The sequence below is a fragment of the Amphiprion ocellaris genome, chromosome 1, assembly GCF_022539595.1.
Source record: "Amphiprion ocellaris isolate individual 3 ecotype Okinawa chromosome 1, ASM2253959v1, whole genome shotgun sequence".
In the NCBI taxonomy this organism is placed as follows: Eukaryota; Metazoa; Chordata; class Actinopteri; family Pomacentridae; genus Amphiprion; species Amphiprion ocellaris.
The window spans coordinates 42,054,055-42,071,261 of NC_072766.1; the positions used below are offsets into that span (position 1 = coordinate 42,054,055).

Here is a 17,207-nt window from a genome sequence, read left to right on the forward strand (position 1 = left end):
ACTTTACTAGACTTAAATTCAGTTTGAGGCCGAAAACAGACTTTTTTTGCTTACATGCTAGCTAGGCGAACTTCATTAGCTAAACTAGCAGTGCGTGTTTTCCGCTCGTGCTCCTCAAAAACAGGTGATTTTCAGACACTAGGAGAACTATCTATGGTTGTAGTTGATTCATTTTATATGTGATGGATTGCGGTTGAACTCAAAACGCCAGATTTCAGTTAAAACTCGCAAAAGTTCGAGCGCACGTCGTGATTGTTTGTGCTACGAGCGAAGTGGTCGGTAGCAGGGGTAATGCTCTCGTCGTCGCCGCTGCTCTTTGGCTGCGCCGTGTGTCGTCGCCGCTGCAGCAGCGCAGCAGCAGAGACCAAGTTGAGCAACTGCACCGACAACACGGACGCCGAGGACTTTACTCACGTTTCCACGGCGGCATCTTTCAGAAAAATGTGTTTTGGACATGATTTTTTCTCCACCCTCTCCTCTGATAGAGCATTTATTTGCAGGAAAGCCCCGAGGATGAACTTTATTTAGGACGCATCACTGCTTCTGCAGGTAAGAGCTGCTTTTATTTACTTGTTTTACACGCACAAAAATTCAGTTAAATACGTCAGGATGCAACTCAGTAAATCATATATAAGAAGAACCTAAAAGAAGTTTGCAATCACCATTTGCACTCATATAGATTGATTTTAGTTTAAAAAAAAAAAAAAAGATTATGATTGCAATATTTTCCCAATTTTGTTCCTAATACATGTGCAATGTGGATTATTCTGCAGAAATTGACTGTTGGAGTGCAAATGCAAAACTTACAACCTTGCAACTTCTATATTTTTAAAAAAATCTATCTGTATTTTACATTCTGCATGCATCTAAAGAGCTCCAGGATGGTTTGACTTGAAAGCAAAACGTTTTAAACGAGTTTCCTTCTTGCAAAGTAAACATGATTGTTTTCTAAACGAAGACTTCCTCTGATTCTGCTGCTCTGATTGAGATTATTGCTGCCTACTGGGTTGGTTTTCTAGAAAAGTTCTCTCATTCTAATGCTGGTTCTGTGGAACTTGGCTGCAGTTTTCTCCACTTTGTGCTGCTTCCAGCGGGCTGTGGTGGAGCCTGGATGTGATCAGCTGTGACCAGGTGCTCTGGTTCTGGTGGTTCTGCAGAGATGATGGAGCTGTGTGGATGTGGATAGTTGGGTCAGATGCTGATTGCTGCTGTGGTGTTTCACTGATTCCCTCTGAAGCGCCACATCAGCTCCAGTAGCAGGTAGAGAGCAGCAGGTGGCGCCGCTGAGCAGGATTCAGTCAGACTTTGCCACAGATTAAACAGTCTGTGGATTTACAGCAGCTCTCAGGTCCAGTCTGCTGGGATCCGGGTCGTTCCAGAACTGGAGGACGTTTTACCCATCAAGTTTATAATAATCCAGAATCCTAAAACATGCAGACCAAACGTAAAAAAAAAGTAGGAGAAAAGAATGTTTGAAAATGTTTTTAAAATACCAAATAAGTCTGGAGTTCCCCCTAAAATGTTGTTTTATGTTTTGTTTGTCATTTTCTGGCTCGTTTCTGTCATTTTGTGTCTTGTTTTTATCTTTTTTTTTTGTCATTTTATGTCTCATTTTTGTCTTTTTGTCTTGTTTATGTAATTTTTCTGTTTCATTTTTGCAATTTTCTCTCTCATTTCTGTCATTTTCTATTTAGTTTTTGTCATTTTATGGCTTGTTTTTATAATTTTCTCTCTCATTTCTGTCATTTTGTCTTGTTTCTGTCTTGTTTCTGTCTTGTTTTTGTCTTTTTGTGTCTCGTTTTTGTTGTTTTCTGGCTCAATTTTGTCGTTTTCTGTTATATTTTGTCATTTTCTGTTTAGTTTTTGTCATTTTCTGTCTCATTTCTGTTATTTTGTGTCTTGTTTTTGTCTTTTTGTGTCTCGTTTTTGTCATTTTCTGTCTCAATTTTGTCATTTTCTGTTTAATTTTTGTCATTTTCTGTTTTATTTTTGTCATTTTCTGTTTTATTTAAGTCATTTTCTGGCTCGTTTCTGTTATTTTGTGTCTTGTTTTTATCATTTTTTTGTCATTTTATGTCTCGTTTTTGTCTTGTTTATGTATTTTTTCTGTTTAATTTTTGCAATTTTCTCTCTCATTTCTGTCATTTTCTCTTTAGTTTTTGTCATTTTCTGGCTTGTTTTTGTCATTTTCTGTCTCATTTCTGCTGTTTTCTGTTTTGTTTTTATAAATTTCTCTCATTTCTGTCATTTTGTCTTGTTTCTGTCTTTTGGTCTTTTTGTGTCTCGTTTTTGTTGTGTTCTGGCTCAATTTTGTCGTTTTCTGTTATATTATTGTCATTTTCTGGCTTATTTTTGTCATTTTCTGTCTCATTTTTGTCATTTTCTCTCTCGTTTTTGCCCTTTTCTGTTTTATTTTTGTAATTTTCTGTCTCATTTTTGTCATTTTCTGTCTCATTTATGTCATTTTCTGTTTTATTTTTGTCATTTTCTGTCTCATTTATGTCATTTTGTGTCTTGTTTCTCTCGTTTTCTTGCTTGTTTTGTCGTTTCAAACATTTTGAAGCCCAAATGTCCTCCAGTTCTGGAATGATCTATAAATACAGGCTAGACAGCTTCAGCAGAATGAATATTTGTTGGATATTTGTTGGGTATTGGGTCAGGTGTGTTCAGGTGCAGCTGGGATGATTTAAAGCCCATAGAATCTGGCAGCGTGGTCGCTGAGTTGATTTCCGTTCTGTTGTGTTTCCATTTACTGCAGCGCTGTAATATCTCAGCCAGACATTTGTCACAAACGAGCTCCAGCAATAATAGTAATGCAGCTTTTGACGACTCCTGAGCTCTTACTTTAATTAAATGTGTTTCACTTTTAAAGTCTGAGCCGAGAGCTGCTGGAGGGTCAACAGTTCAGGAAGACGGATGTCAGGGAGTTACCTGACGTCTTCAGAGCTCATGTTGGAATTTATTATTATTATTATTATTATTATTATTATTACCATTATTATATGGTGACAAATGAGGTTAATAACTGATGTAGAATAGAGGAAATTTGGTTCCTACAGCAGAAAGAGTCCAGTTCCCACCACTATAAATACATATAAATAAGCAAAAATGTGCACTAAATAAAAATAAATGGTAATATAAATATAAAATACACCGATTAATCCTCATTTGGGTCGTCGGGATCTGGAGTCCAGCAGGAGTAGTTAACCCAAACCCTGCTGCATTAATAGTTGGAACTCAAGTGATGGATGCATACAGCAGAACACAGCTGAGAAACGTAATTAAATGATTGATTTACTGACTTAAATCTGATAATTAATTGATATTTTTAAGCAAACCGCACAAAAAAGTTCCAATATTTTTGAAAAAATGACTCACACTGATGAATTGAGAATTAAAGTAGTTGGTGACAGAGATAAGTGTTGAGTTTACTGACAAAAAAATGTACTCTGACAGCGAAATTAATCTTTTTTTTTTAAACGAAAAATGCAAAACTTATCTAAATATTGAAATATTTGTTTTTTTTGTCTGTTTATTAGCTGTAAAAAGTTTTCTAAAGATGTCCATGATCCAAAGATGTTTAGTTTACTGTTACTGAGGAGGAAAAAAATAGAAAATATTCACATTAAACTGATTGTCAATTTCTCTCTCATTTTTGTCATTTTGTGTCTCGTTTTTGTCGTTTTCTGTTTTGTTTTTGTCATTTTCTCTCTCATTTCTGTCGTTTTGTGTCTTGCTTTTATGGTTTTCCAAAGATGTCCACAACCCAGAGATGTTCAGTTTACTGTCACAGAGGAGGGAAAAACTAGAAAATATTCACCTTTAACTGATTAATTGGTCGTCAGAGTTGTTGGTCATTAATGTAATAATCGATAAATATCAGATCAGTAATTAGAACTGAAGTGATTAGAGCTGAGAAAGGTGATTAAATCTCATAATTCATTGATACTTTTTAGGCACGACAGCAAAAAGTTCCAGTATTTCTCTTAAATTAACGACCCAGTCCAATGATTAAAACAGTTGGTGATTAATCTCTGACAGCTGATTGATCGATCGCTGTGGCTCTGATCACACTCACTGATGGCTGGTGTGATTTAAATCATCAGAATAAACCTGATGTGGTCATAGCTCCGTCCTGCTGCCTCCTTCAGACGTTTCCTCCTGGATCCAGAGGCTCTGAGGTGTTTGTCAGTCCGTCGACTCGCCGACTTTCCATTTCCATCTCCTCCCTTTCATATTCATGGAACAGCCGCCTGCAGCGCGTCAGACAATATTTGAAAAAGATAAACGATTCCTGGCTCGGAAAAAAGGAGAAATGTTCTAGTTTATACGCAAATGTGTCGTAAACATGCAGCTGGAACGGGTTTTACTTCACCCTGACGCTTTATTTACAAGGAAAACCAGCAGATAAATCCTCTGCTGCTGGTTCTACCTCAGATATACTGATTATTAGTGATCAATAAATCCTCTGCTGCTGGTTCTACCTCAGATATACTGATTATTAGTGATCAATAAATCCTCTGCTGCTGGTTCTACCTCAGATATACTGATTATTAGTGATCAATAAATCCTCTGCTGCTGGTTCTACCTCAGATATACTGATTATTAGTGATCAATAAATCCTCTGCTGCTGGTTCTACCTCAGATATACTGATTATTAGTGATCAATAAATCCTCTGCTGCTGGTTCTACCTCAGATATACTGATTATTAGTGATCAATAAATCCTCTGCTGCTGGTTCTACCTCAGATATACTGATTATTAGTCATCAATAAATCCTCTGCTGCTGGTTCTACCAAAGATATACTGATTATTAGTGATCAATAAATCATTCTACTGCTGGTTCTACCTCAGATATACTGATTATTAGTGATCAATAAATCCTCTGCTGCTGGTTCTACCAAAGATGTACTGATTATTAGTGATCAATAAATCCAGACATGAGCAGCAAAACTGGAAATATTGGTGTGAAAATGTAGAAAAGCTCAACATATGAGAGAAATATTTGTTTATTTATGATTTTAATTCAAAGAATTTTCCAACTGTTATAGAAGTTTAATTAATTACATTTATTAGAAAGTACTAAAAAATATTCAATCAGTTTGGTCAAATGGAGTCATTTAGAATAATTTTTAAATATAATTATATGTTATTGTATGTCTAATAATAATTTTCAGCATTTTACGTCATTTTTGACAAATGTTTAGTCTTTTTTTTCAGCCACTTTGGGAAGATTTCTGTCATTTTGGATATTTTTTGAGATAATATGGACAAATTTATGACATTTCAGATGATAATTTTAATCTTTATGGTCAAATAGAGTCTTTTTGAATGTTTTTTTTTTTGGAATAATTTTGGATAAATTGTGTGTAAATTTGATTCTGAATATTTCTGTTTTTCATCTGTAGAAAGATGTTTCACCATGCTGAATGTATTTCCTCTGTTCACTGCTTCTGAGCCATGCTGCATTTATTTACTTATTTTGTAGCTTTGGTTTTCCGTAAATGATTGTTTTTAGACAAATTTTAAGTCATTTTGAATCATTTTTGAGTTCCTGTGGACTATTTTATGGTGTTTTAGATGAATTTCTGCCAATTTTGAGCAACATTTTGAACCATTTTTGAATGGTTTCTGACATTTTGGACACATTTTACTGATAATATGGCGAATTTCTGTCATTTCAGACATTATTTTTCAATATTTATGGTCAAATTAAGTCTTTTTGAATCATTTTTAAAAATAATTTTGGACAAATTTTGTGTTAATTTGAATCGGAATGTTTCCATTTTTCCATCAGTAGAAAGATGTTTCACCATGCTGAATGGATCTCCAACAATCTGCTGCTCTGTTCACTGTTTCTGAGTCAAGCTGCATTTATTTAACCTCCAGGAGGTTGGACTTTTTTTGTTGCTTTTTTCAGTACGAATTGTCATTTTCTGACACTGTGGGACAGTTTTGTCTCTATTTCCCTCATTTTGTGTCTCATATTTCTTCTTTTGGGTCATTTTTTATCTCAGTTTGCGTCATATTGTCTCCACATGCTGTAGATATTGAACTATTTCAAAGTTTTCAGCCTCTCAAGTCTTTTCCTCGCTACTCTTCTCATCATCTGTAGAAAGATGTTTCACCATGCTCCAAGTTGAAAATCTGAGTTGTTTTTTTTAGATTTTACAGTTTCTAGCTCTGATAATGATGTAACTTAGGTGTTTTCTTTACTTATTTTTTGCTCATTTTCAAATGAGACAAGTAGGATAAAGCGATTTTTAAAAAAATTAAAATAAAAATTCCAATTTTTAGGACCAGATTTATTTCCTTACAGAAAGTGACACATGATGCATTCAAGGAAGGTCAGAAAGTTGAAAATCGGATATGTTTTTTCAGGCTGATAAATGAGAATTTTAAGCTCAGATTTGGTAAATTTTTAAAAATAAAATCACACATCACACATGATGCATTCAAGGACTGTTGGAAAGCTGAAAATCTGATGACTTTTTTTTCATATTTTACAGTTTCTAGCTCTGTTAATGGTGTAATTTAGGTGATTTTTATTTGTATTTGTTAAATAAAGAGGCCTGTTGGTCAGTTTTAGAGTTCAGACGGTTAAAATCTAATAACGTAAAAATCCTCATTATCAGATTTATTAATCAGTCGACTCCAGTTTCTATTAAACATCCCAGTTTCTGCTGAACATCCCAGTTCTATCAGGATGTTGTGACCTGGAGTAACGGCTGATCTCCTCTGAAATAATCCGTCTGGATCTGGATGTGGATGTGGATCTGGATCTGGATGTCGATGTGAATCTGGATCTGGATCTGGATGTGAATCTGGATCTGGATGTGGATCTGGATCTGGATCTGGATGTGAATGTGGATGTGGATGTGGATGTGGATCTGGATCTGGATCTGGATCTGGATCTGGATCTGGATCTGGATGTGGATCTGGATGTGGATGTGGATGTGAATCTGGATGTGGATGTGGATCTGGATCTGGATCTGGATGTGAATGTGGATGTGGATGTGGATCTGGATCTGGATCTGGATCTGGATCTGGATCTGGATCTGGATCTGGATGTGGATCTGGATCTGGATGTGGATGTGGATCTGGATGTGGATCTGGATGTGGATGTGAATCTGGATGTGGATGTGGATCTGGATCTGGATGTGGATGTGGATGTGAATCTGGATGTGGATGTGGATCTGGATCTGGATGTGGATGTGAACAGCTGTTGTTTCTGGTCTGCTGAACCTTTAACTGGGAATCAGTCGGATCAATAATCAGTAATCAGAGCTGCTGCGTCTCTGGTAGAAAACCAACAGAAACGTTGTCTTTGTCAGTGTTTACAGCCTCTAATTAAATTATATTCAGACGATGAGTTCAGGGACTTCTAACTTTTCCTCTATAATCAAAGATGTTTTAATTAATTAATGATTGGTGGCAGAAACACAACTCTTTATGCTCATAAAAATCTACTATTTTAAAGGAATATTCAGGGTTAAGACCTTAATTATGATTTAAAAGTAAATTTGCTCCAAACAGTAATTCTATGGATTTATTTTCCACCACTTCATTAAATGCTGTATTCAAAATTAAAACTCAAAAAATAATGTTTGTAACCAATAAGATTTATCTAAATCAGTGAATTAGTCTGATTAAAAAAATCTGTAATAAACTGTTTGTGAAATAATTATACTTTAAGGTCATTTAAATGCAATAAAATGGTATTTTAACCATCACACATTGTAAAAGAACAAATTAATATTTATAAAAATGTACAGTTTTAGCAGGTTTTTGTTTATTCTGTGATTTCCGTCACTGTTATCTGCAATTTGAAAAAAATCTGTAAAATAATGGACTTTTTGCTCATTTAAATAATGTAAATACAGTGAAAAAAATAGTGGAATTTTATGGTCAAATGTGTAAAAGAATAAATTAATATTTGTAAAAATACAGATTTTTGATGTGGTTATTATTTACAGTTTTATCCTGCTTTTTTCATGGTTAATATGTAAATTATTTTTTTTTTGTGATTTTCTAAAAAAATGATCTGTAATTTTGCAAAACTGTTCAAATTTAAAATGCATTAATTTGTCTTTAAAACTTTTTTCTCTAAAAATATAGTTTTTGAGGTCACACATTTTGAAAATAACTAATTATTTTAATGTTTTCTCTTTTAATTAACATGTAAATTGATTCCTCTTTCTGGGATTTTACATTTTATTATCTATAATTTAAAAAAATAAAAAAACAAGGAACATTTGTAAAACAGCAGCAAATTAAAAAATATGTATTTATTTTGTGTATTTTTAAAATTTCATTAAACGCTGACATTTAATTAACTGGTGGAAACAGGTTCTTTTAATAGTTTTTCCAGTGTTTCAGCTGCAGAAACAGTCAGTAGTGTTACCTGTGTGTTCTGATCAGGTGTGTTTGAGACGAGTTCTGAATTCTGGAGGGAATTTGAGCCGAAGTTTGAGCCTCGACCTCTGAGGAGGAGTTGTTGGGCTGAGATGGAAGCTGAGCGTTAGCTGCAACAGGAGCTGCATCAGCGCATTATTAGCTGCAGCACAGAGATATAATAGTTTAGAAAATGAAACCTGAATTTCAGAGCTGCTGTTGGTTTTAGGGTTCAGCAGGTTTAAACTCAGCAGTTTGTTAGAAAACATATGTGTTGTTTTTGCTTTTTTGATGGTCAAACTCAATCAAAAGTGTCCCAGAAAAGCTCCAGTTAATCAATATTCTGGGTGGGAATCTGGTCGGACGCTGCAGGAGGTGAAAATTAGACACGAGTCAACGAATCTGAGGCTGCTGCTCACTTTTAATCCATAAAAAAACTTCATTTTATATCATTTATCCAGTAAAATAGAAACAAATCAACTCTGGTAATAAATACAACTTTAATTAGAGCAGTGAGGTTGAGGATTGGTTTTATTGGACAGACAGCAGCGTTTAAAGGTTTATTTAAAGATTAAAAACACGTTAATAGTGTCTAAAAATCATAGAAATAAACATCAAGAGTCTTAAAATGTTTCAGATTAGAGTCTCTGTTGGATAAATGCAGTAGAAAGTAGAAAGTCTCGTTTCTGTGGCATCTTTCTGATTAATAACAGATTAAATAATCAGTAAAGACCTCTGAAGTTAAAGCATGAACCTCAGTGATGTTGATTTAAATCTTCTCCTGCTGGTAAAGACGTTGTGACGGCGTCCTGCAGCTGAAGCTCTGCCTGGATTAAACTGAGCTCAGATCAGATCCGACAGCTTCGTTAGTGAGCGGTTCGTTAACGTTCAGCTCTTTAGACGGAACCACAGGAAAATCTGAGGTTTTATTCTCTCTGATCCAGTTTGAGCAGCAGATGAAGAAAACAAACTAAAAAAAAAATCATCTGGCAGCAAGAGAGCAGAAAATATCTGTAAAAAATGCTTTGAAAAATGTGAAAATAACAGCAAATATCTGGAAAGTAATCAGACTTTTTGCTCATTTAAATGCAGTAAAACTAGTCTAATTTTACAGTGGACATTATTTACATTTTTTTAAAATAACACAAATTATTTACCATTTTTTAATGCTTAAAATATTTAAACTACCCTTTAAATAACAGCAAATATCTGGAAAATAATCAGACTTTCTGCTGATTTAAATGCAGAAGAAATAGTGTCATTCTACAGTGGACATTATTTACTGTTTTGGACCTTTGTTCATGTTTAAAATATTTAAGTTTCCTTTAACATAACAGCAAATATCTTTTAAATAGTGATATATACATTTTTAATACAGTAAAAATAGTGTCATTTTACAGTGGACATTATTTACAGTTTTTTACACAAATTAGTCACCCTTCTTTAATGCTTAAAATATGTAAATTTGCTTTCAAATAATGGCAAACATTTGTTAAATAGTGATATTTTCAATTTTTAAATACGGTAGAAACTGTCATTTTACGGTGAAAAATCCCAAATATTGTTTAAAAAATTTTTTTTTTCAAATTTTATTTATTAATGTAATTTTCCTGCATCATTTCTACTTATTATCTATAATTTAATAAAAGAGGCGAAATAATTTTTAGATTTCTAAAAATCCAAAATAATAATAATAATAATAATAATAATAACAATAATAGATACATATTTTTTATTAATTTAATTATTTTTATTTTAATGATCAATAATTTAATAAAACAGGCAAAATAATTTTCAGGGTTCAAAAAATTCAAAATAATGTTTTTGAAGAAAAATTATATTTTTTATTATTATATTTATTAATGTGATTTGTCTGCTACTTTTCTACTTATTATCTGTACTTTAATAAATCAGGAAAAATTATTTTTAGTGTTCAAAAAATCAAAAACAATATATTGTTTTTAATATAATTTTTTTTTTAAATGTTGTTTATTAAAATATTTTTTTTTCTATTATTATATATTGTATTATTTATTATTATTTTATCTTCATGCCATTTTTTACAAACATTATTAAAAATATTTTTGATGTGAATGTTATTTAATAATATATTATGATAATAATAATGTAATATAATAGTGTAGTTTATCATAATTCTAATTTATTATTATTATTATTATTATTATTATTATTATTATTATTATTATTATTATTATTATTATTATTATTATTATTATTACAGGAGCTGCGTTTAAAAGAAATATGGTTTTACGGGTTGTTTCTATTAATTAAATGGACATTTCTGTATTTTAAGCATCAAAAACTAGTAAATAAATTTAAACGTTTATTTTTAATATATTTCCTGTGCTGTAAAATGTCATTTAATAACTAAAATCATGTTATACTGTGATTTTTCTGTATATATTTGATGTTTTTTGGTTTTGAGATCTTTTTCATCTCCTCATTGAATACCTGATCAGTAGATAATCAGAATAAAATCAGCTGAATTCCTCCTTAATTCTGGGCTAAAAGTTAATCGTGGCGCTTTAAAGCCTCCAGACGAGTCCAGCAGCCTCCAGGACGTCACTAATATTAGTATGAAGCTGCAGCGCCACATTAAAGCAACACTTTTATCTCCACACCTCCCCACTACATCTTTAGGATTCACATCAGAGGACATGAAGGTGTTTCTGATGCCGTCAGAGTTTTCCTTCATTAGTGACTGAAGGTCGTCTTCACAGGAAAAAACGGCTGCAGCAGCACAAACCCTGGATTCAGATTAAACAGCAGCAGATTATTTTAATTTAATTCAGGAAGAAACTCTGGATTATTTGTAATTTAACAAAAAAGACACGATCATTTTTAGGCTTCTACCCATCCAAAATAATGTTTTTTGTTGTTTTGTTTTTATTACTGTATTATTTTCTGCTACTTTTCTACTTATTATCTATAATCAACTAAAACAGACCAAATAATTTTTAGGGTTCTAAAAATCCAAATTAAAGTTTTATTTATTTATTTTATTAATAATTTTTCTACTACTTTTCTACTTTTTATCTGTAATTAGCAAAAATATGGCTAATATATACTGTGTATATCTATATATATATCTATATATATGTATCTATCTATATATATCTATATATATCTATATCTATATCTATATATCTATGTATATATAATAATAATAATAATAAATTTTATTTATAAAGCGCTTTTCCAAAAGCTCAAAGACGCTGTACATAAAATACAATAAGATAGAACAAAACAGATAATTAAAATCAGTAGATAGTAAACAAGTTCAAGATAAAATACAGAATCACTTAAGGAAAGCAGATCTAAAAAGGTGAGTCTTTAAAAGGGATTTAAATGTGGTGAGGTTGGTGCAGTCACGGAGGGCATGGGGGAGCGAGTTCCAGAGTGTGGGGGCGGCAATGGCGAAGGCTCTGTCCCCCCAATGTCGCCGGCTGGTCCTGTGCGGGATGGAAAGGAGGTTTGTGTGGGAGGAACGGAGATTCCTGGGGGGGGTGTAGGGGAGGAGCAAATCGGTAAGGTAAGAGGGGGCTAGATTATGGATGGACTTGAAGGTGAGGAGAAGCAGTTTGTACTGGATGCGGTGTGAAATGGGGAGCCAATGGAGGTTCCGCAGGACGGGTGTGATATGGTCGTGAGAACAGGTTCGGGTGAGGAGTCGGGCAGCAGAGTTTTGAATGAGTTGAAGTTTATTGAGAACTTTGGAGGTGGAGCCGAAGAGAACGCTATTGCAGTAGTCAAGGCGGGAAGTGACGAAGGCATGAATGAGGGTTTCAGCGGCTGAGAAGGAGAGGAAGGGGCGGAGACGGGCGACGTTGCGGAGATGGAAATAGGCAGTTTTGGTGATCTGATTAATGTGGGGTTCAAAAGTGAGGTTGCTGTCAAATATCACACCGAGGTTGCGGATGTGAGCAGAAGGAGATAGGGTGGTGTTATCAATGGTAATGGGGGGGTGGGGAAATGGTGTGAGTGATTTAGGTCCAATAAGGATGAGATCAGTCTTGTCACAGTTTAGCAGGAGAAAATTTTTCCTCATCCAGGATTTAATGTCGGCCAGGCAGCTGGAGAGAGAGGGGAGGGTGGTGGTGGCGGTGGTGTTGGTGGAGATGTAGAGTTGGATATCGTCGGCGTAGCAATGGAAGTGTAGGTTGTGGCGGCGGATGATGTTGCCGAGGGGGAGGAGGTACAGGATAAAGAGGAGGGGGCCAAGTACTGATCCTTGAGGGACACCATGGGACAGGGGGGCGGTGGGTGATGTGCAGTTGTTGACCTTGATGAATTGTTGTCGATTAGTGAGATATGATGTGAACCAGGTGAGGGCGGTGCCGGTGATGTTAATGGAGGATTGAAGGCGGGACAGGAGGATGGAGTGATTGATTGTGTCAAATGCTGCAGAGAGGTCGAGAAGAATGAGGATGGTGACTTGTCCAGAGTCTGAGGAGAGGAGGAGATCATTGGTGACCTTGAGGAGAGCAGTTTCAGTGCTGTGATGAGAGCGGAATCCGGATTGAAAGGTTTCATACAGGTTGTTGGAGGTGAGGTGAGTTTTCAACTGGGCAGCGACGACACGTTCTAATGTTTTGGATATGAAGGGGAGATTGGAGATGGGCCGGAAGTTGTGAGGGGAGGTTGGATCCAAACCAGGTTTTTTGAGGATGGGGGAGACAGAGGCGAGCTTGAGGGGTGAGGGGACACAGCCAGTACTGAGGGAAGTGTTGATGATGTTAGAGATGAGGGGGGCGATAACAGGGAGGCAGTTTTTGAGGAGGGCAGTGGGGATGGGGTCCAGATATATGTATCTATATATATATACATATGTATCTATATCTATATATATCTATATATATATATATATATATATATATATATATATATATATATATATATATATATATATATATATATATAGATAGATAGATAGATAGATAGATAGATAGATAGATAGATAGATAGATAGATAGATATACACACACACACACACACATTAGAATAAATTAATATTTTCTTATTATTTTCCATCTTTCGGCTTAATGTTGGTATTTTTGATATTTGTTTTATTATGATATTATATATTTATATTTTTGGTAGATTTATTTTTTTTTGTTTTTGTAAACTTTTTTAGATTCTTAAATTTTTTTTATAGTTTTTGAATTTTTAAACAAATGATTGGGAGATTTTTTCAATATGTTCTAATAATAAATATAATTTTTATTTTATTTTTTATTATTTTTGATATTTCTTATATTTGTTTTTAAGTCATGCTTAAAATTTTTAATTTTTTTTAATTGTTATTATTTTGAGGGATTTTTTTGGGATAATTTATGAACATTTCTGAATGAAGTTTTATACTATAGATGTCTGCAGCCACCTAAGAAATTAATAAAATAGTCTCAAATTGGGAATATTTTAAATTAGTTTTGGTGCTATCGATGTTCATTCTACACAACAAATAAATAACGCTAAAACTTGAAATACTTAGAATGAAGTCTGGATTTATGAATAAGTACAGAAAGACTAGAACTGAATAAAGTCGAGGTTAAATCCTGAATATTTAGAGAGAAGTCTGGTTCTATAGATCGATAGCGTCTCATTTAATCCTTTCAGTGTTTGAATCTGGATTATAGCTTTCTGGTAATAAATGTCAGTAAAATGAGGCTTGAGGTGCAGCTGAAGTCCGTTCTAATAATATAACAATAATAATCAAATAATCTCTGGTTGTTCTTCTTCTTTATCATCTTCAGCGTCTGAATTCAGTTTTAATTCCTGAACCTTCTTCCTCCTATGAACACCTAAAACTCTTTGCTTTTCTTTGCTCTGTTCCAGGCTGTTCTGACATATTCTTTACATGTTTATGATCGACTTTACGGCCCTCACAGGATGTCTGAAAACTTTTTATTGTCCTTTTAGGTTCCTTCTGTGTTAGATAGAAGCTGAAAACTCTGAATTTTTATCTCCTGACCGTCGGTTGCAGCTCAGTCACTGATGGCTTCATGGTTTCACTGAGAAACACAGAATTTTTAGATTTTTACAGATTTTTACATTTTTACTTCCTGTTGGTGCTTGATTTTTTTTTTTTTTACAGATTTTTAAATGTAGAATAAAGTGAGGTTTTCCCAACAGAATGATCCGTTTAAGGACCGTCTGAAAGTTCAGCGTCTGATGGTTCTTTCTGTTTTTTACAGTTTCTTCCTCGTGGTTTATTTAAGAAGATGAACATGCCTCTGTGGATTCAAATGCTTCATTATTATTATTTTCACTGGTGACTCATCTGTGGATTATTTTCTGCATTAATTGATGAGTTATTTGGTTTTTTAAATGTCAAAAAAATAGTGAAAAATGTGGATCAGTGTTTCCTAAAACGTCCACAACCCAGAAAATTTAAATTTACTGTCACAGAAAGAGAAATGAAACCAGAAAATACTCACATTTAAGATGCTGCAGTTACAGATATTCTAGTGAGTTTTGTGTTTTGACGGTAGATTTGAGGATAAATCTAATAAATACTGATATACTAATATTAATAAAAGAGGTAGAACATTGTAAAATAACTGTAAATAGTTTTTAAACATTATTTTTAGAGCCTGTGTTGATATTTTAGTGAGTTTTGTGTTCTGACGGTAGATCTGAGGATAAATCTGAACCCAGAGGTTGAAACCTTCAGATCATCTCCTCCATCAGAGGATGTTTCCAGGAACAGCTAGTAACTCTGAGCTGATCCATATTATGGGATGGATTTGTGATTGAAGCTGTAAAACCTTCTGCTGGGTCAGCAGCTGCTCTGTTCAATGTGAAGGAGAAACACCTCAGAGTCTGACAGCTTCACTTCAATCACAGCAAACTTCCTGTACAGGGTTCAGATCAGGGAAGATGCAGATAAACTCAGAGCTGCTGTTCATCCACACGTTCATCCACACGTTCATCCACACGTTCATCCAGAGGTTCATCCACACGTTCATCCACACGTTCAGCCACACGTTCATCCACACGTTCATCCACACGTTCATCCAGAGGTTCATCCACACGTTCATCCACACGTTCATCCACACGTTCATCCACACGTTCAGCCACACGTTCATCCACACGTTCATCCACACGTTCATCCAGAGGTTCATCCACACGTTCATCCACACGTTCATCCACACGTTCAGCCACACGTTCATCCACACGTTCATCCACACGTTCAGCCACACGTTCATCCACACGTTCATCCACACGTTCATCCACACGTTCAGCCACACGTTCATCCAGAGGTTCGTCCACACGTTCATCCAGAGGTTCATCCACACGTTCATCCACACGTTCATCCAGAGGTTCATCCACACGTTCATCCAGAGGTTCGTCCACACGTTCATCCACACGTTCATCCAGAGGTTCATCCACACGTTCATCCACACGTTCATCCAGAGGTTCATCCACACGTTCATCCAGAGGTTCATCCACACGTTCATCCAGAGGTTCGTCCACACGTTCATCCAGAGGTTCGTCCACACGTTCATCCAGAGGTTCGTCCACACGTTCATCCACACATTCATCCAGAGGTTCGTCCACACGTTCATCCACACGTTCATCCACACGTTCATCCAGAGATTCATCCACACGTTCAGCCACACGTTCAGCCACACGTTCATCCAGAGGTTCATCCACACGTTCATCCACACGTTCATCCAGAGGTTCATCCACACGTTCATCCACACGTTCATCCAGAGGTTCATCCAGAGGTTCATCCACACGTTCATCCACACGTTCATCCAGAGGTTCATCCACACGTTCATCCACACGTTCATCCAGAGGTTCATCCACACGTTCATCCAGAGGTTCATCCAGAGGTTCATCCACACGTTCATCCACACGTTCATCCAGAGGTTCATCCACACGTTCATCCACACGTTCATCCAGAGGTTCATCCACACGTTCATCCACACGTTCATCCACACGTTCATCCACACGTTCATCCACACGTTCAGCCACACGTTCATCCAGAGGTTCGTCCACACGTTCATCCAGAGGTTCATCCACACGTTCATCCACACGTTCATCCAGAGGTTCATCCACACGTTCATCCAGAGGTTCGTCCACACGTTCATCCACACGTTCATCCAGAGGTTCATCCACACGTTCATCCACACGTTCATCCAGAGGTTCATCCACACGTTCATCCAGAGGTTCATCCACACGTTCATCCAGAGGTTCGTCCACACGTTCATCCAGAGGTTCGTCCACACGTTCATCCAGAGGTTCGTCCACACGTTCATCCACACATTCATCCAGAGGTTCGTCCACACGTTCATCCACACGTTCATCCACACGTTCATCCAGAGGTTCATCCACACGTTCAGCCACACGTTCAGCCACACGTTCATCCAGAGGTTCATCCACACGTTCATCCACACGTTCATCCAGAGGTTCATCCACACGTTCATCCACACGTTCATCCAGAGGTTCATCCAGAGGTTCATCCACACGTTCATCCACACGTTCATCCAGAGGTTCATCCACACGTTCATCCACACGTTCATCCAGAGGTTCATCCACACGTTCATCCACACGTTCATCCAGAGGTTCATCCACACGTTCATCCACACGTTCATCCAGAGGTTCATCCACACGTTCATCCACACGTTCATCCAGAGGTTCATCCACACGTTCATCCACACGTTCATCCAGAGGTTCATCCACACGTTCATCCAGAGGTTCGTCCACACGTTCATCCAGAGGTTCATCCACACGTTCATCCAGAGGTTCGTCCACACGTTCATCCAGAGGTTCATCCACACGTTCAG

The 17,207-nt window shown here is 35.9% G+C and overlaps 1 protein-coding gene across 3 annotated transcripts in view; it reads left to right on the plus strand.

The window, feature by feature from the left end:
* The first annotated feature begins 367 nt into the window (after window positions 1-367).
* The window catches only part of LOC111567996 (multiple epidermal growth factor-like domains protein 11), a 174,304-nt gene continuing 157,464 nt past the window's right edge, over window positions 368-17,207 (plus strand). For all 3 annotated transcript variants that reach the window (XM_055012030.1, XM_055012035.1, XM_055012037.1), the window contains exon 1: window positions 368-549. The gene's annotated coding sequence lies outside the window, so the exon portion shown is untranslated. The remainder of the gene's footprint in view (window positions 550-17,207) is intronic.